General features: G+C 40.1%; 1 protein-coding gene across 5 annotated transcripts in view; it reads left to right on the plus strand.

Moving 5' to 3' along the window:
• Flrt2 (fibronectin leucine rich transmembrane protein 2) overlaps positions 1 to 24,389 on the plus strand; it is a 97,839-nt gene that overhangs the window by 8,283 nt on the left and 65,167 nt on the right. The window contains exon 1 of one of the 5 annotated variants that reach the window (XM_023702900.1): positions 8,046 to 8,127. The exons of the other annotated variants lie outside the window; for them this stretch is intronic. The gene's annotated coding sequence lies outside the window, so the exon portion shown is untranslated. Of the gene's footprint in view, positions 1 to 8,045; positions 8,128 to 24,389 lie in introns of those variants that run through there. 5 annotated transcript variants of the gene reach the window in all.

Below are 24,389 nucleotides of genomic sequence, written 5' to 3' on the forward strand. Positions count from 1 at the left end.
CTTCCCTTCCCTTCCCTTCCCTTCCCTTTCCTTCCTTCCTTCCTTCCTTCCTTCCTTCCTTCCTTCCTTCCCTCTTTCCTTCCATTCCTTCCCAGATTTCTTTATAGGGAATGTGTGAAAAACTTCAAAAAAAAAAAAAAAAAAAGGTCTCTTCTGCTCCACCCATGCGTCATATTGTTATGTTCAGTTCTCTTCATTAGAACTTTCAAGATAGAGATGAAAGACTCTCCTACATATATGTTTGGAGAACCTGAGGCCTTTTATTTCTACAATCACTGGAAAATAGCGGATCCCCAAGTCCATAGGTATGCAATTAGGCCTCAGAACATTGAAACTACCCTTAATGGGGACAGAAAGAACAGTGGCTCCTCCGATATGTTCATGAAAGTCCTGCCCATTGAAGTCCACATAGGTCACGTGGCTGTGCTGAATGGAAAGCTTAGACACATATTAGTCCTGAAATAGGTTCACATGCTGGTGTCACTCTTAGTCCCAGCTGCTTATGAATGTCACTTTTATGAGAGTCCAATGTCAAAACAACCTCTTCAATCGTTTTCTCTCTTACTGCTCCAGAATGTGCACTCAGGTACTTAGAAAAAAGAAACGATTGAAGGAATTATAAAACTCACCAAACGTACAAAAGAGGACATGAGAGGTCAGTAGAAAAATCTGGATAAACATTGGCTATAGAAGAGCCAGAGCTCTCTCTTGAAGATTGATTTCAGGGGCCATCCAGATAGCTCAGTGGACTAAAGAGCTTGCTTAGGCAAGCACAAGGACCAGAGTTCCATTCCCAGCTTACTGTGCTGGCCCCCAGGAGTGCTGGCCCCACCCCCAGGACACAATGAGACTGCAACTTCAACTGAGACTGGGTGTGATGGTGTACACCTGTAATCTCAGTGTTTGGGAGGCTGAAACAGGAGGATCACTATGAGTTCGATCTGTGTAGTTGGACTCTGGAGACCCTGTACTAAATGCATTTAAAAAAAAAAAAAAGATTGATTTTAAGACATACCTGTTCCTCCTGTATTCACTAGCCCTTGTATTTTTTACTTTTCCCATAAACAATTTCAGTTCTCCAGGACTGTCTCTGAAGTTGAAAGCCTACCCGCCTAGCTTCTGACCAACAAAGAAATTAAGGACAAAGACTGTATAGTATTCATGATGAACATTTTAATTGTCATTTTATTACATAGATAGAGAAATCTCCAGCTATGGTTTAATGACAAACCCACCTTAAATTATCAAAGTTGGGTGTTTCTGTTAAAATAAAAACCTGCTGCAGTGATGGAAGTATGTGCTTGTACAATAATAGAATCCACTGTCTTGCCAAGGTTGCACTAGGTTACATGTTTGTACGTTCTGAATACTTTAATGGTGTGCACGTTTGGGCCCTTCGCTGTGGTGGTTAAGTGGGAAGTAAAAGGGGGTGTTCTAGAGCAAGAAAAAGAAAATCTGCATATTCGTTTCAGCATAGTCCTTTCCTGTATTTGACCTTGTATGAGTGACTTAGTCTCCCAGAGAGTTAATTTCCTCTCTGCAGAGCTCCACAGAGTTGGTGAAGGGTCAAGTAAGATTAATGTGTGTGAAAATGTCTCAATAACAATAGTGTGTCACATTCCCATAAAGAGGGCTCATTGAAGTGGATAACATTTGTCACTGCATAATATCTTATCCCGATATAGACTATTTTTATTTTAGACAATACTTTAAACTGAGGACCCTGCCCTTCAGGAGCTTTTCTTCTTGTGAACTTGATCCAACTTTTGATGTACCTGTTGGCCCCTCATATAATTCCTTTCCCTTCATCTAATGATAGCTATCAACCTCTATGACACTGTTCTACTTCAGTGCAAGTACTGAGTCCCTTTCCAGCTTGAAGGATAATAAGGGTGGGCTAAGTTCAAGGCCCAGCTGTCCTTCCTTGAAGCTTTGCTTTGCTGATGAGGACTGAATTTGTTATGAACAGCTTCCCCTGAAGGCCTTTTATGGAAGGAATTTGATCAATATTCTTTGAATTAAGATGACTTCTGTTGTTGTTGTTGTTATTGTGTACTTATTTTTTGCTTTGCTTTGTGTGGGGACAGGGTCTCACAATGCAGTTCAGGTTGCCTTAAACTCACTTGGGTATCTCATGCTGGCCTTGACTCCCATTGACCCTCCTGCCTCAGCCTCCTGAGTGCTGGGATTACAGGCATATACCACCACACCCAGTACGTGGCTTCTCTTTTAGGGTTTAAACTTCAGCCAAGTGCATCAATATTTTTTTAAGTGAATACATGTCAACAGGAAATTTGATGAAATAAAAAATCTTTGCTTTGCAAAATAAGGCAGACTAGTGCAGAAGACCACCTCTTATGTGTGTTGGCAAATCTAATCTAAACCAATGAGGATAAAGCTTTGATGTATGAGGATGCCCAGCGTGTGTTCCAAAGGTGGGTGTTAATTTGGTGGTACTAATGTCACTAAACTCTAGTGGAAACAGTTTTTACCTTTTATTTCTGTACATTTTGTTCAGTTGTATCTTTACAGTTGTTAGATGTGAGGCACTAAAGTTCAAGTGTTTGAAAAGTGATTGCACTTATTTTGTTTCGTCAATTTATTTACATTTAGGCCTTTGTAAAGATTAGCTCTTAATTGTTTCATGTTGCTTACATGAAGGCTTCAAAACACATGGTGTGTCAAGTGTGCATCAGAAAATATATGAATGCGATTGGGAAATGATTCTCGGTTAGAATGAATATTTTTATCAGTGGATTTAAGGTAACAAATTTGTGTCTAGTGATGTTCCTGTCCATTTCTGATTTGCTATGTTTGAAAGTTCTGAAACTTGGTCTCACTGTTTTCATGTGATGGGTGTTTCTGTAGTGCTCTGTAAAGTACATAGCCATATAGTATATTTTCACATGAAAACCTGCTTTTATAAATTGTCAAAATTAATACTAAGCATCTTCTACTCTGGAATTGTTGAATGATCTAGTACTATTTTAAGAAAGACAATGTTTTCTGTTACTCTGAAGAGTTCTACTAATAAAATGAAAAGTATTGGTGGGCATATGCATGGGGATTTAGAATGTGTTTGTGTCTGTCTTTGAAATGCACAGATTTAAGATTTAGGTATGTGAAGAGGGAGGATAGTTTTACCCTATAGCTAGGCAGTGCTAACCTAATTTAGGCCCTATTTCTTTGAGATAATAAAATAATGAGATAATCTGAATCATTTTAAATTGGAGCTAAGGGCAACTTTAAATGAGGAAAAGACAAAATGGAACCAGAGAGTAGACATGCGTGTCACTGGTGTGGTACCGATAATGATCTTATTCTTGTACTAGCTGAAGGTATGTACCAGATGCTGAAGAAGTACTATTCATTAATTCATGAGATGATCGAGGAACTTTACTATGTAACAGCGCAGGCAGCACTGTCGCAGAGCCTCAAATGTGTACTGGTAGTGAAAAAAACTTCCTATGGACTGACATAGTCTTTTTTTTTTTTCAGTGCTGAGGATGGCTCTCAGGACTTGTGCTTGCCAGGCAGGTACTTATGCCACTGAATTATATCCTTAGGCAGTCTTGGATTCTAAATCAGGCTCTAGCGTCTCTTCACTTTATAAATGGGACCAAGTTTTTAAATATCTTTTAGTCTTGGTCTCCTCCACTAGAACACTATGCAGAGGCCTACATAGCTTGTGGTGAGGCACTTGCTTAGCACAGGAAGGTCTGGGGTTCAACCCTCAGCCCCACAAAATCAAAACAAAAAGATAAAGAAAAAACAAAAAAGACAACAACTTAGAAAATATTTTCTAGTCACAAAGCTATTTTCCCGATTAAGCAAATTATGGAAAATAGCAGCACAAAGTATGATCTTAATAAATGCTGATTACCTGACTACAGGTCACCTTGTCCCCAAAATGACACCTATTCATTAGGTCACCTTTGTTGCCTACAGATATTTTTATCATTTCCCTGGAAACCAAGCGAAGGCTTTTCACTTGATGAACGCAACACGGCCTTTTCTGCAAAGTGGTTTCAGTGTTCATGGGCATAGCAACATGAAAAGGCCAACCAAGGAAATGAGCATGCCTTGCAGTGGTAAAATGGGCCTACACTCAGCTGGTGGTGTGCAATGAGGGGTGATCCCTTGAGCAGGAACCCAGAGAAAGGAGAAGAGGAAGGAGATAAGAAGCAGCTCTCTTAAGTAGGGAAATGAGAAAGTGGACTCAGGTCCCGCCTGATTTGACTTTTTTTTTCCTCTTAATTGCAAGAAGCATCATCTTTGCTAATGGCAAGTTGTGTCTCCACCTGTCCTCGGTCTCAGAGATGCCTCCTTCCATAGAGGACCAGTGTCTGTGTTGTGTGGAGCCACGTGTCTAGCCAAAAGCAAGCGCAGTGACCTGGGGTTGCTATGTCTTTGCCAAAGTGCAGAGACCCTTATCCAAGTGAATTTGAAACATTTGCTTCACACAGTTCACTTTATACATGACTTTTAGTAGTTGTGAAACCATTTTCTTGTGGAAACTTAATTATTGTGGTGTTTACTTTGTGCTTATCCTGTCCTTACAGAATGCTTGTACGAGATGCATTAGAAGCGAAATGCTGCTGTTGAGTTACCAGTCCATTGTGAAAATATTTCCTTCCAAAGGGCATTTTCAACTAATATAAATAAAGGAGCTTCTTTCCACTTCTTCTTTGTTTTTGTATTTTAGGGAAGGTCTACAGGGTGTTCAGGGTCTCTCTACTAGATCAGATTCATAGTGATCTGCCTGTTTACAGCCTCGAAAGAGCTGGGATTACAGGCATGTGCCACACTCCAGGTTTCAGTGTGCCCCAAGGGCAGAGCCAGCATGGCAGGCCCGGGGCTTGAACCCTTGGCCCCTGTCCTGCTTGCAAGTGCTTTAATCTGCTGAGCTATTTGGCCAGCCCAGCCCTTCTGTACCAAAAACTTCTGAACAAATAATCACCAGTCCAATGCACTAGTAAAATATATGATTAATTTATCATTATTATAAAAAGTGGTATAATTTCTGAATTCCAGTCAATAATTGAGATTTACTTTTTAAAAAAAGTATGAATCTTGTTAATTATTGGAACTGTCCCAATAATTTGATTTGAAACCATCTCATTGCTATTTATTTCTCAATAAAATTATGGGAAAAAAAGTATGAATCTGCAAATTTATTGGTGTAAGGAAGTGCACTTAGCAAGACCTTAGACATACTCCAGACCTCCAAGCTGGAGAACACAGTAGCTTCTCCTGTGAAGATCACAGAATATATAATGTGATATGAATACATATAATTAATCAAATTGGAGTAGCGAGAAGCAGGCACCAGAGTATACTTTATAAGCTGTTAACATCTCAGTAAGTAGCTTTTGAAACTCACCATAAAACAATAAGACCTTGTTTTGCTACTTTAGAAAATGTAAGAGAGATTAAAATTCTTTGGGAAATGGTTTTTGAAAAATATTTGTTTTACCCAGATAGGTAAGGAACAAATCCAGTAGTGCTGACAGCAGTGGAATTTAAAACTCCATTCTAATAATCTTAGTCTCCTGGGAATGCCAGGCAGGCATCCATTCAAGTCAGTAGCTTGGAACTGAGGAGTGGGCAGTACCTGAGTTCTTGCCCATGGCAGCGACCGTGCTGTTTCTTCTGAGGTGTTCAAAGACCCGCTTTCAGGGAAGTCTGATGAGTCGGCTTATCATTCCCCTTTTGCACACTTGACTCATTTCTTTGAATTAACTGGAAGACGTGGTTAAAAACATGGCTTTCACAGCCTAGCCCTGGAGATTTTGATTTCCAAAGGCCTCAGTGGAGCCAGGAGCTGTGAAGTCTTGAAAGCCCCCAGATTGGAAATTAATGACCTCGATAATTTTTAGGAAAGTTTTCTTCTGACCCAGAGATTTACTATTCATAGTTATCAAGTTGAAAATTACTTGTGTATTTCTGAGAGCATTTCGTTAGTATGTTTCACTGCATAGGAAATATTGTTCAATTAAACTCTACTCTTCAGGAAAGAACCCATGGAGGAGTCAGACACCAGCATGGCTTCACTCTCATGACCACCATGTCTCTGTTGTTCCCTACCCTTGGGCTACTCTCGTCATCATCTGTGTTTGGTGTTCGCAGAATTAATATCCTCAAAACAACACAGATAGTGTTCTTTTCTTTTGTACTGTATCATCATATAAGATCTGTAAATATCTGGATCTCGAGCCAGTGCTTGCCCCATACTCCCAAGCTTCTCTTCTGTGCAGGGAATCCATGTTCTCAAGAAGGCGTGCAGAGCTCTGCCAATCTTTAGCTGTCCTACTCTATTTCTCCTTTACATAGAATGTTTCCTGCTACCTCTCCCTTTGCAGACGTTTTCCTTTAAGACACACATGGATGCCACCATCCCTCCCTGCTAAAATGAATCTCCCCTTTCTCTGAGATGTCCAAGCATTTTGTTTAGAGCTTTGTAGGACCTTGTCTATGCTGTATTGTAGCATGTATTATAGTGCGATATCTGTCTTACTAACCACACTGGTGGAACGTAGATGCTTTGTGTCTCCCTGGTGCGGACAGATGTGCACACGTGTACCTGGTTCTGCATACTGTGAAAGCAAAAGTTTGCAACTGCACAAGTCTGCCCAGGCAGACAAGGCCTTTATGGTCTATTACTTCCTGAGAAGGACTTTCTCATCCCATAGGTGGGAATAAAACCGTCACCTTTCTGCCTCAACTCTAAACAGGTTTATCAGGCAAATGCCAGCTGGGTGACCCAGTCCCGATCAGCTTCAGGCTCTCCAAACCACACATGAGGTGATCCAGATGCCGCATCGGATAGAGCTACTTATAGGATAAATAATTTCCCTTCATCCTGTATGTTTCTTGGCAACAAATAAAGCTGCCAGTTAAGTATATGCTCACACAGATGTGTTTTATTTCCCTATAGGATGAAATATTTAACACATAGCATTAGCTTTGTGTGTCTGTCTTGGCAGAATGTAAAGGAGCAAAAAACTTGTGAAAACTTGTGCTTTTTTGCTCCTTCTTTTGTTGTTGTCTTTTTTTTTTTCCTTTGGTTGTACCAGGGATCAAACTTAGTACCTTGCACTTACTTGCTTTGGTTGTTGTTCTTTGTTTTTATTTTATCTATTTTACCCTTTTCTCTCCTCCTGATTATTCCTCTGAAGAGCCAGGGCCCTCCACAGAGAAGACTTGAATTCAAAATTCCCAAATTAGTCCTTCTCCATAGAGCCAGGTTCAGTTTTGAACTGATTTACACTGAGTACAACAAAGGGTATGCAAAGATTCTGGTAAATTCTAGACTTACATGGCTATTAATAATCATGATGGTTATACAGATTGGCTATTAGGTCTTTCTTATTGACCAAAAGACAATTCTAACAACACTTTACTACTTTTATAGTGAATTATGGATGGATGGACAGAGGTGACTTGCATGGCAGAAGCATGTTTGTAAATGCACCATAAACGTACTCATTCACCCCCTCCCACTTCTCAGCACCCTCTTTGATGGCCGAAAGAACAAAAAAGCATAGGATACATTTTGATTTGATCTTTGATTCTTGCTTCCTTCTGGGCTGTTTATTTGTAGGCAACCCTTTTCCATCCCCGTGGGAAAGCAAGCAGGTAACATCAGAGGTGACGTTAGTCAGTCACTGTCCTCACGTATCAGGAACTTATACCACCCCAGCTTCTTAATATTAACTTTTGAGACTATTTAAAAACAAAACAAAACAGTGTGCTATCCTGATTCCTGAATCATCCTGAGTATTAACAAGGCCACATTCTCATCCAGAAGATCAATAATGGTAATAACAATGATAATGGTTAACAATGCTAGTACTGACCAAACATAGTGTCAACTTACATAGTTTATACATATTATCACACTTAAATTTTCACAAAACCCCTGTGAAGTCGATTCTGTTGATGAATGTTACTAATAGCTCCATTTTGCATGTAGGTAAACAGAAATAGTGTTGTATTTTGTACTTTATACTTACTACTAATTATCTTTCCAGGGCAGATATGTACTGCATGACTTCCGGAATGAACTCTAGAGTTTATTTGTGCTTTGCTTAGAAATCAAATCCAGAAGTAATGGCTTACTTTCCAGTAAGTATGTATGAAAAGCTGTTAAGCACTGTTGTAGCTTGAATATTTAACTGTTCTAATACATAAATATCCGAGACTCATACTGCGTATATAGTCTTTGAGTGCAAGAGATCCTTGAGGCACTCAGGATGCTTCTATAAAACAGGGAGAGTGAAGAGACTCACTAACTTGAAAATCAAGTGTGGCAACTTCTAGATTATTTCAACGCTTAGGGAAGCCTCCAGAAAGAGCCCAGTGAATTAAGGGCTATGTTTATGGTAAGATGACTTTCCATTCTTCTCCATTATCCTGTTACCAGCACTGCTAATAAATAGTTAAATGGATTGATTGAAGATTCACCTCTTTGTCCCTGTGGAGGTGATAATGGGCAGTGCAGTGAAGGCAGATAATAGCACAAGGAGTGAAGTCTCTGAGAGGGCCTTGGAGGAATGTAGACTTGACTGTATTATAAATAGGTCATATTTGCTTCTTCTCTAAATCTATGTAATTGTTCAAGCAGTAGAATTGTATTGGGTGAAAAAGTGACCCAGAAATGGGATGGAAATGCTAGCTTTACACTGTAATAATTTGAAAAGAAGCATAGTATCAACTTTGAAGTCTTCACCCAGTTGAATTGGAATTCTAATAGTCTCTTCTTTTTACTTTATGCTAATGCACTTGTCTATGCATGTGTGACAGTCATGTTTGTTTGTTTGTTTTCAATTCCAGGATGGTGATGAAATCTCTCAGTTATTTTGCCATGTTCTTCACATGTAAATATTAGTAATACTGACAAAATGAGGAAGTCCATTCCTTCATCAATTTCCTTTCCTAAGACTATAGATGGTGACTTCCATTGTTTCTGTTTCCTTCATCACCATGTCCCCTTTATCTATCATGGAGAAACTATAGATTATTCCTGAGTGGGGTTGGCCTAATTGGGCTGACTGGAGGAGTTATTTCTGAGAGCTCGTGAGGCGCAGGTGCAGGAGCAGTTAGTAGAGAGATTTCCTAGCTCTCTTTGGTTCTCTGGTAAATTCTGTGGTGTTTCTATTTAGGGTCATTCAATGGGTAGACTCTACCCTAAGTTTGCAGTGAGAAATGTTTTAGCCATGTATAAGAACCATGGAAAGAAAGAAGGAAGGAAGGAAGAAAGGAAAAAAGGAAGGAAGGAGGGAAGGAAGGAAGGAAGGAAGGGAGGGAGGGAGGGAGGGAGGGAGGAAGGAAGGAAGGAAAGAAAGAAAGAAAGAAAGAAAGAAAGAAAGAAAGAAAGAAAGAAAGAACGAACGAACGATGTGGCTTCTACTACAAGTGGCTGCCTGGTTTGTCTGGAATACTCTCACCTTTGAAAGGTCAGCCAGGGCTGCTACCTCCCTGCTCTCCCTGCAGCACATGCTGAGCCCCTGAAATATTCTGGAAATCATTGTCAGTATATTGTAGATTCAGCTAATCAATTCTCATTTAAGTTCTACCCATTGCTTAACTCACACTTCTTTCCTGAACAAGATATGGTGACAAAGACCACTCCTGTGCATCATCTTTGTCCTCCTTTGTGTTCTTCAAGTTTTCTATCACAGGTTTTATGCATTTTGAAAAAAAAATTGCATCTTCCTTGCCCTTCTCACGTTGTTTCTGCACGTGGCTATTGCCGTGAAGCCCACCTACGTCTGCTTCCTCTCCTCTCTCTTTCCCAGCCTGCACACATGGACGTCGCTCTCTGTTGTTCATGTGCCCCTACCATTAGTCCCCATCACTTACGGGGTTTCATCTGAACTCCAGCATCTGACACTTCCTCCTTCTGAAGGTTTTCCTTCACTTTCCAAAGAAAGTTATTTTTCCTTTTTCTGAAATAAATTTAAAGTGTGCCCTTTCCTTTATCCTTATAGTGGGCTCCATTTGGCTAGAAAGTGTCAGCAAATACTTTGTCTCTGTGCTCTGACAACTCACTGAGGCGAGGACCATGTCTAGTACATGAAGAACTGAACTGGGCTCATGTATCAATGTACAACTTGCTTCCGAGCAACCTAGAAATAGTCCAATGCCGCATCCATCCCTAGGTGTTCTCATTCCCATCAGGTTTTCAATAGTGAATAAGTTAATATTTATGAAGTTGCACAAGTAAGTGATGTATATGGTTTTTTAAAGAAAAGATTCCTTTGTTCTCTCCATGGAACTCTTTTTTTCAAAGCAGTGTGGTCTCTTGATTTCAAAACAGGAAGGTAGAACATTCCAACTGCATCATGAGTCCTCTGTTTATATTTGTAAAACCTGTACTCTTTCCAAGCCTCCAGGCAAAAGCAAATAAAAATAATCAGAGCCATTAGAACTTGATTATGTTGAATTGGATTCTTATAACCGAGGCTTGATAGCCAAAATTAGTGGTGTGGTAGTTTATTCTGAAAGAGATGCTTGTGATATTGCAAAACCATAGACTCCAACTTGTTGGAATCTTTGAGGACATCTGGATGTTTTGAAAAATACAATAATCACATGCTTTTTATTATCTCCATAATAAAAGGGAAGCTCTGAATCAAGACATAGGGTGGGGGACAGAGAAGGCTGGGGAGTTTGGATTTAAGCAGACTAGATTTGGATCTTAGTTCTGCCTCAATCAGAAAGAATTATTTGAGCATGTTTCTTCATCTTGGGATCTGCTTTCTCAATTGTTTAGTTGAAATACAAGTACTTGTGGCAGCATCTTTGTGTGATATCTGGTGCAAATCAAATTCCAGTGTGCTTTATCAGCCTTTCTTGTGTCATGCAACTTAAAGCAGTATGAATCTTATGGCTTATAACCAGCTATTTTTTTCCCTTGCATAAAAAAGATAGCTGTGTAAGACTCATATTATGTTGCTCAAGGACCTCTCTGTGGAGCTACACTTGTGTCTTGCCTAATTTCTTCATGGCTATTTATTTCTGGGTCTAGAAGAGGATACAACATTTTGGAAATAGTCACCACTCTATCTCAATGAGGACACTCATTGTTGAAGAATCCTTAAATATATCACTCTGCTTTCTAGGAATATTATTTCTAGTCATTTTGCCATCTCAAAAATAGTGAGTATCACAATTATCAGAAAGGAATTACCCAAGCAAAGTGGGCTTAAAAGTGGCTATCTGCAGACCCAAAAGCTTCAACTCTTGTTGCCTAGGTCCTGCTTTACCTTGGTCTTAACCATCCAGCAGAAAAGTAGAAAAACGAAGTATAAGAAGTAAAGCCATGGTGTTATGTTGAGCTGTAGGGGACTCAGGTCAACACTTTCTGACATTGCCAGTGAAGCGGAAGACCCAGTACTATCATGGACTACTGGACTCTTTTAGAATATTTTGCTGAGCTTACACACCTATAATATTTAAATGATGGAACTTAACAAAAAAAGGGGCTACAGATGAATATCCATTTTGTATCTGTGTATTCAAAATGGTTAGTATAGATATATAGTTACATTCTCTTAATGAATATAGAGATTTGTTCTAATGGTGTTTGTAAATAAGATATCAAGTCCTCATCTTGTATAGTAATTAACCACCAGGAAGAATGTGTGGAATGTGTTAATTATTGAAACTGTCCTGCCAATTTGGTTTGAAACTGTCTCATTGCTCTTTGTTTTATCAATAAAATTATGGAAAAAAAAAGAAAGAAAGTTTGTGGACTAGGGAGATAGCTGATCAGGCACAAGCACCTGCCTAGCAAGTGCAAGGTCCCGAATTTGATTCCCAGTACCACAGAAAGCAAGCAAGCAAGCAAGCAAGCAAGCAAGCAAGCAAGCAAGAAAGCAAGAAAGCAAGAAAGCAAGCAAGCAAGCAAGCAAGAAAGAAAACAAGCAAGCAAGCTTGCCTTCCTGTTTCTTTTCTTGTAAGAGTGATTTTGTTTTGTCTTATACTGAATAACTACTTTGAAGATATTGATACACAGTGTAATAACTATTATTATTCTCTTATTAGTTCACTATAAATAATTGTTTTTTTTTATTTTTCATAAAAGAGATTCCAATTCAGTAAAAATAAATAAAATAAAATAAAATGAATTTCAAAAAAAAGTGGCTATCTGTAGAGGAGTTAGGCTTATCAACAGGAAAAAAAGAGAATTCTACAAAATTTCCGCTTGTTGCTTTATATGAGAAACTAGCAACGTTCACATGTATTCTTTAGGGATGAGGCTATGAATGTCTGCGCTGGATGAATTCTGAAGTAAGCACTTCTAAGAATGAATATTAACTCTTAGAGAATACTAGGGAATGTCTGTCAGGAGAAAGGCAGAGGAGAGGAGAACCATTGCCAAGAAGGATGTAAAAAGGCAAATCTGTGTGAACAGTTTCCGTCCTTTCACAGTATGGAAGATAGGATATGATAAGGAACACATTTCACTTTATTCCATATGAATGATCAATGTAATTATAATTAGCTAATAAATATTTATCCTTTATCTGCATAATATTAATATCACCCAAAGTCACTAGGATATTTTCTATCCAAATTCCATAAACAAGCAAAATTATATTTCCTAGACATTGTTGTCTTGTGCTTAGATAGAAGTCAGTGAATGTATTAGCCTTTACCTAAAGCAAATTAGCAACAGAGCTTAAACTTGATTACATTTTTTTTGAATGGAAAGATCAATTTCCTAATATAACACACTTGGGAAATCTGAAAGAGGTTTCATGGGAAAATTCTAGCATTTCCTACATGAGTTAATCTTAACAAGAATAATTATCCTGATGATTTAGTTTTGATTTGTTCTTTCTAAGATAAATATACCAATGGGTTGGGCCTTCTCTATTCCGTAATTGTATATTACTAAGTCATTAATGAAATTTCTGTGAAAATGCTTAGGAAATAGATTTCTGAAAACATAATACTCAGTTAATTCTTCTTAGGTGACAGACTTTAGAATAACGAAATCTACTGATAAATCCCTGATTTCATTTGACTGGTCATTTAGATGGGATTCTGATTCTCCCTTTTATCATAACTCCTAACAAAAGATGAAAGGATCTAATCTTCAGATCCCATCTCCTTCTATCACTGAAATTAAGAGTATCGTGGTGACGGTGGAGTGGCAGTTGGCATCTGCGAAAGGCGGATAATGGGACCACTTTATCATAATTGAAGCAATAAAAGACACAAGATTGTCTGGAAAGATGAGGAAATGAGGGGCAGGGAGGGAGGTGTGGAAGGCGCAGACTGGCTGCATGTAGAAATCGCTGTTCTTTTCCTCTTCTCCACACAGCGCCTCCTTCCCTTCTTCTCCAAGGGTAATTGATTGAGAATTCATTTTTCAAAAGTGATTTTTTTTTCTTTTTTGCCTATCACTCCAGGATTTAACTTTGGAAAGTCTGAGTGATCTCAAGAGATGTTCTGTTGTCACCTCTGTTTCACCTGTTTAATAGGAAAGGACAGAAAAGGCAGGACCTGCGGCCATCAGCTCACCCGAACATGGCTCTGAAGTCCCAAGCACAGCACTAAGAGGGGTTGATTAAAACTCAGCTGCATCCTACTTGACTGAGAAAACAAATTGTAAATTTTATCCAACCTTCTTTATCAAATGAATATGATAATATATTACAGAGTTTTTATAAAGATAAACTGAAGTAAGCTTTGAAAAACATTCATCATACTAAGATCTTAGTGTATTGCTTTTGCTGTTATGTGTTAGGTTAATCACCACGGTATCCTGAGGTCTTTAATAAAAAAAAATGGATGAATATATGGGACTGAAGAAGCTACATAGGTGTTCTATGCTGTGAGGATTAACTTTATTAAGGTTTAAAGGGACCCTACTGATGGAACTGAAAACAATTTAGTTATTTTCAGTGAGTAAGGGCAATGGTGCAGTGGTAAACAACCATGTAGGAACAGTATTTGATAAACCCACCTGATTTTGTAATTCAGATTTTTCATTCTTGAAAGTTTCCACTTTGTGTATATCAATTTACTTTCTTATTTCCTGTACTAGGTAGAGCCTATGTAAGTGTCCCAGATCCTAGATTCTCAGGAGGAAAATGAAATGCTCAGTCATGTTCCTTTCTGTTCCATGTCACTATCTGTCACATAGACATCCTGTCAACAACTGATGCCATGGATTGCATTATAAAATCGGTAAATGATACTTGAAAGATCACAGACAGTAGACAGGAACACTGATTTCTATAGTTTGTGCAACCACTAAAAATATCCTTGACTTCTGGGAAATGACGCAATCTTGTGCCTCAGTTTCTCCAGCTGTGCAATGCCAAGCAGTTCAAGTAATTCTCTGATACTCAGAACCGAGGGCACGGCTTGGTCTAGGGCCTTGGCTCTGCCTTTAATTCGCCTGTGAATGTGGCTGCCCTCACTGCTTTGCAGCTCGGCCACGTTGCCAGTATACTTAGTTCACAGGACCCTTGCCTTTCTCACTGTGCTGTGAGGACGCTAGTGATAAACTGCCCTGAGGACTTCTCCTGAGGACTGAATGAGCTGACACACAGAAAGCCTTTAGCACCATCCTCGGCGTCATTAATTGCTCAATAAATACAAGCAGTTTTTCTCACATGGCTTATTCAGAAATATTTGAGATAAATCATGTTGAGATTTGCAAAAAGCTGTTGACATTAACACGTTTGTGTATGATTTGCCCAGCAGCCTAAGTTGTGCCCTTCACAGCTCCCCAAGGGAGACAGCCATCGTGGCTAGTCCTGGAACTTCCCCCTGGGCTCTGCAAAGAGAAAAATGGTCCCTAAAGGAGCTCGGCAATTGAAGGTGGGGATCTTGGTGACTTTGTGTAGCCTGGGATTTTCAGGGTCAGGCAAGTAAGGCACAAATACCTTTGGCTTATGGCAGGACTCGGAAGGGTAATTTCGGCACTCGAAGCTTCTGCGGCTCCCCAGTCTTACTGCTCATCTAGCTGAGGCTTCTGCTGCTGCAGTGAGTCTCGGAGCAACTCCCCAGCCTAATCCCCAGGATCTGGCTTTAGAAGGCAGCAGGCATAATAGTCTTCTTTCATGCAGTGCTTGGTGCATGACTCCTACATTGAAATTGTAGATGAGAATTTTGTGAGCTAAAGACAGGTGAAACAGATTCAGCAAATAAGGCAGACTGGAGGAGAAGGAAGCCAGAGAGGTCTTTTTCCTTTTGTAAAACTGTATGAGTACCTGTGTAAGTCATGACTAGGCAGTATGTCCCCGGCTCTCCTCTGCAACTTTGGGCAGAGCAGAAGGGCTCACAGAATAGTGCAGTGATAAAGGTTTATTGTCCAAGAAAGCATGAGTGAGGATAAGATGTGATGATAAGATCTTAGAATGCAAACAGGGTATTTAGTGTCGCCCAGCCTCTAAATGCTCTTCTCCAGTGGTCCCCATGAACTTTCTCTTGATGCCACTGGCATCTTGATTTGACCTTGCTAAGACCCGAGAGGGCTACAGATGTCAAATTCACACTTTTATCTCTGGAGCCAAGCAGTTGGATTTGTAGTTGGGATTCAACAAATACCTGTAGAAGGAAGGAATGGGAAAGCGAAAAGAAGGAAAGAAATGTTGGAGAAGAAAAAAGGGATAGTGTTTCTATTTACCTCTAATATGTGATCATTAATAGAGTGTGTGCATGTGTGTGTGTGTGTGTGTGTGCATGCACTTGTGTGCATTATGATTTTGGAAGGGTAATCTTTTGTGTGTTGCTGAAGACGGCATGAGTAGGCCACTTCTGTGGGGTGTGAAGCCCAGCTGGGCCTATCCACTGGACGCAGCTCTCCAAACTGCTGCAGAAATAGAACAGATTCCATTTCATGAGCTTACAGGGCAAGGTAGGTGCTTGTCATGTGTGATTTTAAGGGTTTAAATTGGAAGGAAAAAAACCTCATCAGTAATACAAAGCTTCCTTTTTTATTTTCAGTGAGAAGAGAAAGGAAAACATTTAGCTTCCTCTTTAAGAGCTTAGCTTAGAAGGAGGCTTTATGACACACCGCAGGACACCACGTATATTTAAAGTAAAAGGTTTCTTTTTTTGTTTTCTTTTTTCTTTTTTCTTTTTTTTTTGTATTTCAGGGAAGGGTCTACACAGTATTCAAGGTCTCATTACTAGATTGGACTCATAGTGATTCTCCTGTTTACAGCCTCCAAAGAGTTGGGATTACAGGCACATGCCACCACGCCCTGTCTCAATTGCAGTCTCAGTGTGCCCCAGGGGTGGGGCCAGCACGGCAGGCCCAGGGATCGAACCCCCACCCCAGTGTTTGCTTTCTGATGCTTTAATTCACTGATTTATTTGGCTGGCCCTAAAGCAAAAGGTTTCATAGGTGAGCCAATATTCATCAAGTATCTTTTAATGTATTTGGTACAGGGTCTGACTGTGCAGCTCAGACTTGTAGTGATCCTGCTGTTTTCAGCCTCCCCAGGACAGGGATTACAGGCATGTGCTGCTATGCCCAGTCTCATTGGGGCCAGCGAGGCATGTGGTGCCCGGCATTGAACCCTGATGCCTGTATTTTCCTAAGCAGGTGCTTAGTCCACTGAGCTATCTCACTGGCCTGTTAGTATCTTTTGAAGTTCCAAGTGGCATACAGTTCTAAGCACTAGGTCAGTGGTCGTTCTGAAAGACATAACAAGCTATCATCTTGTAAAATTCATTATAAAAAGGTAAACATTTATCAGTGAGACATTGTCAGCTACAAATGGTCCTAACTACAGAATGGAAATAGATGTGTCATCTTTCTATGTAATTCGGGCCTCTAGGAAACACTGTGCAGTTAGAGTCTCTAGTCTCTCCTTCCTACCCCACCCTTCCTTCTTCTTTCCCTTTTCTTTGTTCTTACAAGCCCCTTGCTGAAGATGCCTCTAGTGGCCCACTAGACCCCTTCTGTGTGGTTTGCATAACCTGTTCGAATCTTGTTTCTGTCCTAAATTGAATCCTGATGTTCCAATTAACACTGACTGCTGTTTCAGCTCTCTGGACAAGTTTCAGAATGTTTCTTTTGAAAATTGTATTATTTCTACCTGATAGATTTAATGCATCGATCAATTTGTTGCGCGTTTTAGGCTAATCCAGACAATGGTTACCTCTTTTTCACTATTCCTTCACTCCTCCTCTTCCTCCTCCTCTTCCAATCCCTCTTCCTCCTCCTTTGTATTGGTATTGGTATCTCTAAGAAACATGCTCCCTCCCTCCTACCCCAGCCTTCCTCTTCTGATATCCTACTAGACCTATTAGACCTTTATGCTGAGCTGCACTGACAGCCTCCTTACCCCTTCAGTTGGTTTTATTTTGCAACAGGATCTCACTAATTCTCAGTTGCCTAGACCAGGCTCATATTTGAGATTCTCCAGCTGTAGCCTCCCATGGTGCTGGGATTACAGGTGTATACTTCCATTCCCTGATCTTTTTTTTCTTTCTGAATGTAAAAACAAAGATTTGCTGCTGTGAATTTCAACAAGCTTGGCCTCCTTCAAAGGATAGTTCTTTATCACCACAGGATACCCATTACAGTCTGAGCGTGGGTTTCTTTTCTCTGCGGCTGAAAGTGGTGGTTTGCTGTCTGACAGGGTCAGAGTGGCATGTCACATGCCAGTTTCACATACCCTAACCCCTTTGGTGTGCATTAGACCCCACAGAATCCACTGATGTGGATTAAAGACCTGCAGCATCATCCAGTGGTCGCTAATAGGGACAGTGTCATTCTAGTAATGACATTTTGGTCCTTGGAGACTGGGAATGTGAGTTAGGAATTTGATTTTACTTTGTGTAGAAGGTATCTTTATTGGGAGGGAGAAAGGACAAATCTAAGGAGGGGGCATATTGAATGTTAGGTGGTTGTTCCACATTTCAGAGAACATTTAAGATCTTGACCTTGGGGTTGTAAGCAGCTTGCAGTCTTAATAATTTTGCCGCTCATTCAGAACTGAAGCAGTGAGAATATCAGGAAGCGTCTAGATTCCTAGAAGTTAACACAGATAAACAATATTAACTGTCCCCCCATCTGACATCTAATAACGAATCCAGTGAGGAGAAAAGAAAGCAACAAGAGAGCCAACTAGATAAACCTTAAGAACAAAAGGATAAAATATATATAGTTTCTATTTTCTAGCAATGTGATGTTAGTATACTGTGAGTAGAATTAAGAAGTTTGTATTGAACTGGTAAATCTTGTGAATGTAGATTTTTATACTTACATAACTTCCTGGAATATAAACAATTCTCTTCAAAATCAAAACAATGATAATAAATGATATTATAAAATCATTTACAAAATCATGTATTCTGAGATAAGGATAGAGAACTCACTTGTAGTATTCACCAGTCAGAGAGACAGCTCGCCAGGTGGTTGAGAAACAAGCTTTTCAGGGCTCCGCTTGTAACACAGCAGTGGGAATTCTCCTTTAGATTGCTGATTTGTCTCTTGGTAGGCTCTAGCCTACATACCGAACATCCTTCTTACTTTCACATACAATGGTTCTCTGTTAACTCAGAATGTTAGTGTGAAATTCTGTTGCTAAAAATGCTTTAGTTTTAAAAACAGAACCAGCAGCTAGGCATGGTGAGGGTGGCATTTCTGGAGCAGACATCATTTAAGCCTGTAACTTTGCATGTGCTCTGCATTAGAAGGTGCAGCCTGCTACAGACATGGTTGAATGTCCGGAAGCCCAGCTCACTGTGTTCAAATCCTATCGTTCCTATGCAGTGGTTTACCTTGGACACATTTCTCACTGTGCCTTTGTTTTCTCATTTAAAATATAGAGATCATAGTAATACCTGCCTACCACAGTCACTGAGAGAGATTAAATGAGTTCATATGTGGAATACATTCAGTGCAGGGCCTGATACATGAGGTGGGGATAATAAATATTAGCCACTGCTATTAAAAGTCATGATTTCCTAGTACAATTTGTAATTTTGTAATTGATCTAGTAAATGATGTTATGAATAAAACCACAAAACACAAACCCTTTTACCATAGTAGAAGCTTAATAACTGTCACCAATTTCCAGGGTTCTTTGTTACTTTTTTTTTTTTTTTTTTGTACCAGAGATCGAACTCAGGATCTTGTACTTGCCAAACAGGTACTTATGCCTTTGAGTATACTCTGCCTTCCAGGGTTCTTTCTTAGAGCATTTTTTTTTTTCTTAAAGCATTTTTAAAATATTTGTTTTTGTCTTCTTTAAATAGGGTTTCACTGTGCTGTTCAGGCTGGCCTTAAACTCACTTTGTAGCCAGGCTGGCCTCAAACTTGTGGTGAATCTTTTGCCTCCCAATTTCTGGCATCACAGGTGTGCACCACCACACCCATCCTGTAACATTTTTTAAGGAGGTAGCTATGTTGCTGGTTTGGAAATGTGTTGAGAGGAGGGTTCAGTTCATTTTCATCTTGCAATACCTCTTGGCACCTAGCTGAGAATTGAAATTGTGAATTAATTCGTGAACTACTCCTTCCTTAAGTTTGCACTGTGAGTGTGAGGTAGTGCGCAGAGAGTACCTAGAGATAAGTTTGGGTAATATTCTTACACAGAACCGAATGGAATGTGAAAAACAAAAGCAAAGACAGAGAATAAAAATCTTAGAACCACTTTGCTAAAATCATATGTTCCTATTAGGAGAAAAGCAGTGATTTTAAAAATAGGCTCAGAACCTTGTCAGGCACTGAAGCATGTGCTGAACTTCTGTAGCATACACCTCCTACGATGTTCTAAGAGCAGAACATACAGATCGCGGAGTCTCTGTTCTGTTTTGTTCTTGGATTGTGTGTTCTTGTGCATTTGTGTATATAGGTATGGCTGTGTATCTGGTTTCCACTGGGTTATGTTGTGCTTTTGTTGATATTTTTATTTTGTAAACAGAAAAAGAGGCGAAGGGGCTTTCCCTCACCTTCAGAGTTATAGTCAGATCTCATAGGGAATTTTTTCACCATGCACGATTTATCCTTACTTTGAAAGTAAATTTTAAAAATAAGTAAATAAAAGAAAAGAGACAACAAAGAGTGAGGGAAGGGTCAGAATCGAGAGAATGGGCAGGTGCTCACATGGTTTAAAGTGAGAAGCAAAGCAAGGACCGACGTTCCCAGATAAATGTCGATATGCATTATTAAATGGAACCTGGTAAAATATAGACTGCCACAGCAGTTTTCTTCTTGAGACACAGGCAGAATTGAAACGCAGTTTCAAAGGAGAAGTCTTTCAGTGTCTCTTCAATCACTTTCTGTTTGAAGCTTTAATTACAGTACTCCGTGCTACCGAATGCTTTTAGTTTAAAATCTCATCACAAAAGAGAAGGGAGATGCAGCTGCTCCAAGGAGGAGCAGCCACCCCGCCCTGGCAGCGCCGAGGAGGGCGTTCAGCGGGGAGTTCCCGCTGCAGGGCTCCTTTCTCCATATACTTTTTGTTTTGGGAATGCTTTTGTGCCATGCCTGTCCAGCAGCGTTTCTCCAGAGTGATTGCTATGATATCGCTATTGCCGGCACAGATGATAGCCTTTGGGAAGTGATGGATTCTGAAATAAAGGAGCTGGCTATTTGCATAGCTCTCTTTGAATTAGATAATGTGTACAGGGTGGCTGGTGGCTCCCTGGGGATTTAGTGAGCATTCTCATGAAAACCTGTATTTAAGATACATGTACACAGATGGAATACCAACAGAAGCATGTGTGTAGACAGCATGTATATAGAAGAAGCATGTATGTCTGTGCACACATATGTTCACATAAGCCACAGACATACATGTTGTAGGTATGCCAAATAATATGTTTTTCAGCCCTGTCAATACTTATTTATATATTTATTTTTAATCCCGTATTTATTTATTTGGTACAGGATCTTGCTGCACAGATTGAACTCATAGTGATCCTCCTATCTCAGCCTCCTCAGTGCTGAGATTACAGGCACGTGCTACCACGCCCAGTTTTGGTGGCTGGTATGGTGCACCCAGGTTCTAGGGCCAGCACAGCAGGTGGCTCTGGGGATCGAACCTGGGTCCTTGTGCTTGCAAGGCAGGTGCTTAGACCTCTGCGCTATCTCCCCAGCCTGTGTCAACACAGATTTATATGAGCTCATGGTGTAGAGGATTCTGATCCTGTTCTCCCAGTGCTCGCTGTCTGTAGTAGACTGAAATGCCCTGCAGACCACAGACTGGTCCAGTGGCCACATCTGTGGCAGTCTGCAAGCAGAGCAGAAATGAAGTTCTTTTCCCTGATGAAACCAAGACAGAATCCAGAAGGTGCTACGTTTTGAGCTGATTCTTTTTTTTTTTTTTTTTTTTTTTTGTGGTACCGAGGATTGAACTCAGGACCCTGCACTTGCCAGGCAAACACTTATTATAATGAGATATCTCTCCTGGCCCCTAATGAGCTGATTCTTGATAAGGGACCATGGATTAACTAAACAGATAGGTAATGAAAAGGTACACTAAGAGAGTGTACCTCTCTTAGTGGTGCACTCTAACCCCTTAGGGGTTAAACGTACACTGAAATGATAACTTATTTGTGTCCAAGTAGTTGAAATGTTCTTTTCATGTGCTGAACTCGTGCACAGATGAGTGCAGTCAGCAAATCAAGCCATAGCAGCATGTAGTGAAGATGACACTTAATGCTTTGCATGTAACTCACATACGATATGTATCTACATGCATGTATTCATGTACATATGAATGTGTACATTATAGATGTTTAGGAAACCCTTTTATATGTTACTCATAGTAGGTCAGCAAATCAAATGAACATGATTATGATTTTTCAGGGAATGACAGGGAAGCTCACAAATAAGTGTCGCTCTTCTAGGACCTCACGGTGCTCAGTCTCTTTCTAGCAGGGATTTGGGCTTCACTGCTATCTTTCAAGTTTGTGCTGCTCATGCACCACGACCTCAGACAAAGGTGCAAGCAAGGTCTTGGATTCCCTTGCAGCGTTAGTGACACTCAGTCAGTGATGTTCTTGGGCCGGCAGGGCTCACCCTCACACCTGGTCATCTGCCTCAGGGAGCCCATAGATTTAAGAAAAATGTTGATTTGGTGGCCTCTGTGCCAGGTCTGCCTGGCCTGTCTACCCTGGAATGTCAAGAAATCTCTTCATGCTGCTTCTTTATTTCTGTACTTGAAAATGTTCCTGCCAGACGTGCCTTGGCTGTCCCACCTCTGACTCTTCAAGGAGATCAATAGCTTTATTTATTTTTAAATTCTTGTGTGTCCCCTCCTGTAGGTGGATGTATACATTGCCAGGTAAAAGGTTTCTATATGTAAGAAAGTGCCTGTACTCAGGAAAAATGAATATATCTTAACCTATCAGAATGGAAAATTAATATCACAGCAAGAAAAGACCAACTTTTCATAAGTCTTGTAGAATCCTTGTTAAGAGACCAGGAATTGGCAGCAGCCAAAGAAATAAATATTTGTTCCAAAGAGAACTTAGAAGAAGCTTTTGAGGTCTGTGATGCTTTTGAGTTCCTAATGTTCATGATAAATTTTAAAAGTATACATGAACAATATTCTCTTCCCTTCTTTTTTCCTACAATTGTATGTTCTTGACTAAGAAAAAAAAAAAACCCTGCAGGAGAGCAATTACTCTGTTACTTTAATTACTCTGCTAACTATAACCATCACCTTGTCATATTATCAGAATTCACCCAACAGAAAATGCAAGCTCTGAATTGCACTATTTGGTAATTTTTACCTTGTTAATAGCTCGCTGTCATACACAAGATGCTAAGTTTTTCCCTGTTACCTTTCTCTTGCGCAGTGTGCATCTCCTTGCCTTGGGAGATGCTAATGCACTTGGCACCGTGACGTAGTGCTCCAGCACCCATGAGTGGGTGCAGCTCTGTCGCCTCTCCCCTGATGCTGAAGCTGACTCCTGAGCAGCGTGTAATTCTTCTCAGCTGCTTCCCTGTGGTGGGAGCTGTACATGGAACTGGAGGGAGGCAAGCACAGCCTGGGGTGAGAAAGGAGCTATTTATCAAAGTATCTTACAATCTCGGTTTATGTTGTTATAAAACGTTACTGTGCGTGTTGTGTGAGATTATATCCGCTAGAAATTTGTCAGCCATTGTCAACATACTGTAAAGAATAAGGAGGGGTATTATTTGAGATAGCTTAATTTTATTCTGCATTTCTTTGCCCTCGTTTTCAAAGAGACTATCAGGGACACTTGCTTAATGGCACCATCTGTTACATTATGAATCGAATAGGATGAGCCTAGGAAATACCATAGAACACTCCCAGACGCCTGGCAGGTAGATGACAAAGCAGCCTGATGCACGGCTCCTGCCGGTGTAGAAATTCTCCCTCTATTACTACAGCAGATGATATTGTTGACAACCAATAAAGTTACAGAAAAGCTACCTGTGATCCAGTGATAAAGTAGGAAAGAAATAAAATAGAACCATACCAGGAGCCCTTCCAAATACAGTGGCAGATTACCTCTATTTTCAAATGTATCACAATGTAACCTTGAAAATCATTACTTCACAACACAGCCCCGGCCATTGTTAAAATTATGATTATTTTCTATTGGCATCACAGTATTTGTATTTTGTTATTGTTCTTGTTTAATTTTAGTGTCCCCAAAGTTGCTGAGCTTTCCTCTGTCACATCCAGAAAGCAGTTTGGCTGCATCATTCTCAACTACCCTCATGCTTTATTACTAAAGCAAGATTGTGTTGGAACTAGTTTCAAATAAGTTGGAGACCAATTCATTCTATAACAAATCCGATTGACAGCAATGCTAAATGTTAGTTTTCTGAAAGAGTTTGCAGTTTACAACTACAGGTATCCTTGGCTAAATGCAAGTTATCTGTTGAAGTACAATGCTAGGCAGCTTCTGAACAACCAAGAGTAAGAGTCAGAGTGTTCGTGGAAGAAACAGCATCACTCGCGTCTGCAGTTTCTGCGGGCAGATGTGTGACATGGATCCAGTCAGTTTCTCGAGTCTCTGTGAGGAACTGCAGTTCCAGAAAGGATTTTTCATCTTCAAATCAACCTAGAGACTTCTGAAATTTAAATAAAAAGTAACAGAAATGTAGTGTAAAAGTCTTAAACGTTGGTGAATGTTGAATGTGTCACAGTCAATTGAGAGACCTCAAGTTTGTGTGTGATTGCTACCATGGTGGCCTGGGAGGACCTCTGCTAGGTTGATTGACTTAGCAAAAATTCATTCACCACTCTGTATTGAGATTAATGGCTCCAATCATGGGCTCCTCCCAACATGAGATTTTATAAATATTGGAAAGAATGGTTGGGTGGATGCACTATGTCAGCCTCTTGGAGCTAGTTTCCAATCTGCCTTTAATCTTACTTGTTTTCCCTTCCTCCCTCCCTCCCTCCCTCCCTTCTCTCTCT

The sequence above is a fragment of the Octodon degus genome, unplaced genomic scaffold (assembly GCF_000260255.1).
Source record: "Octodon degus isolate 3935 unplaced genomic scaffold, OctDeg1.0 scaffold00161, whole genome shotgun sequence".
Taxonomy (NCBI): Eukaryota; Metazoa; Chordata; class Mammalia; order Rodentia; family Octodontidae; genus Octodon; species Octodon degus.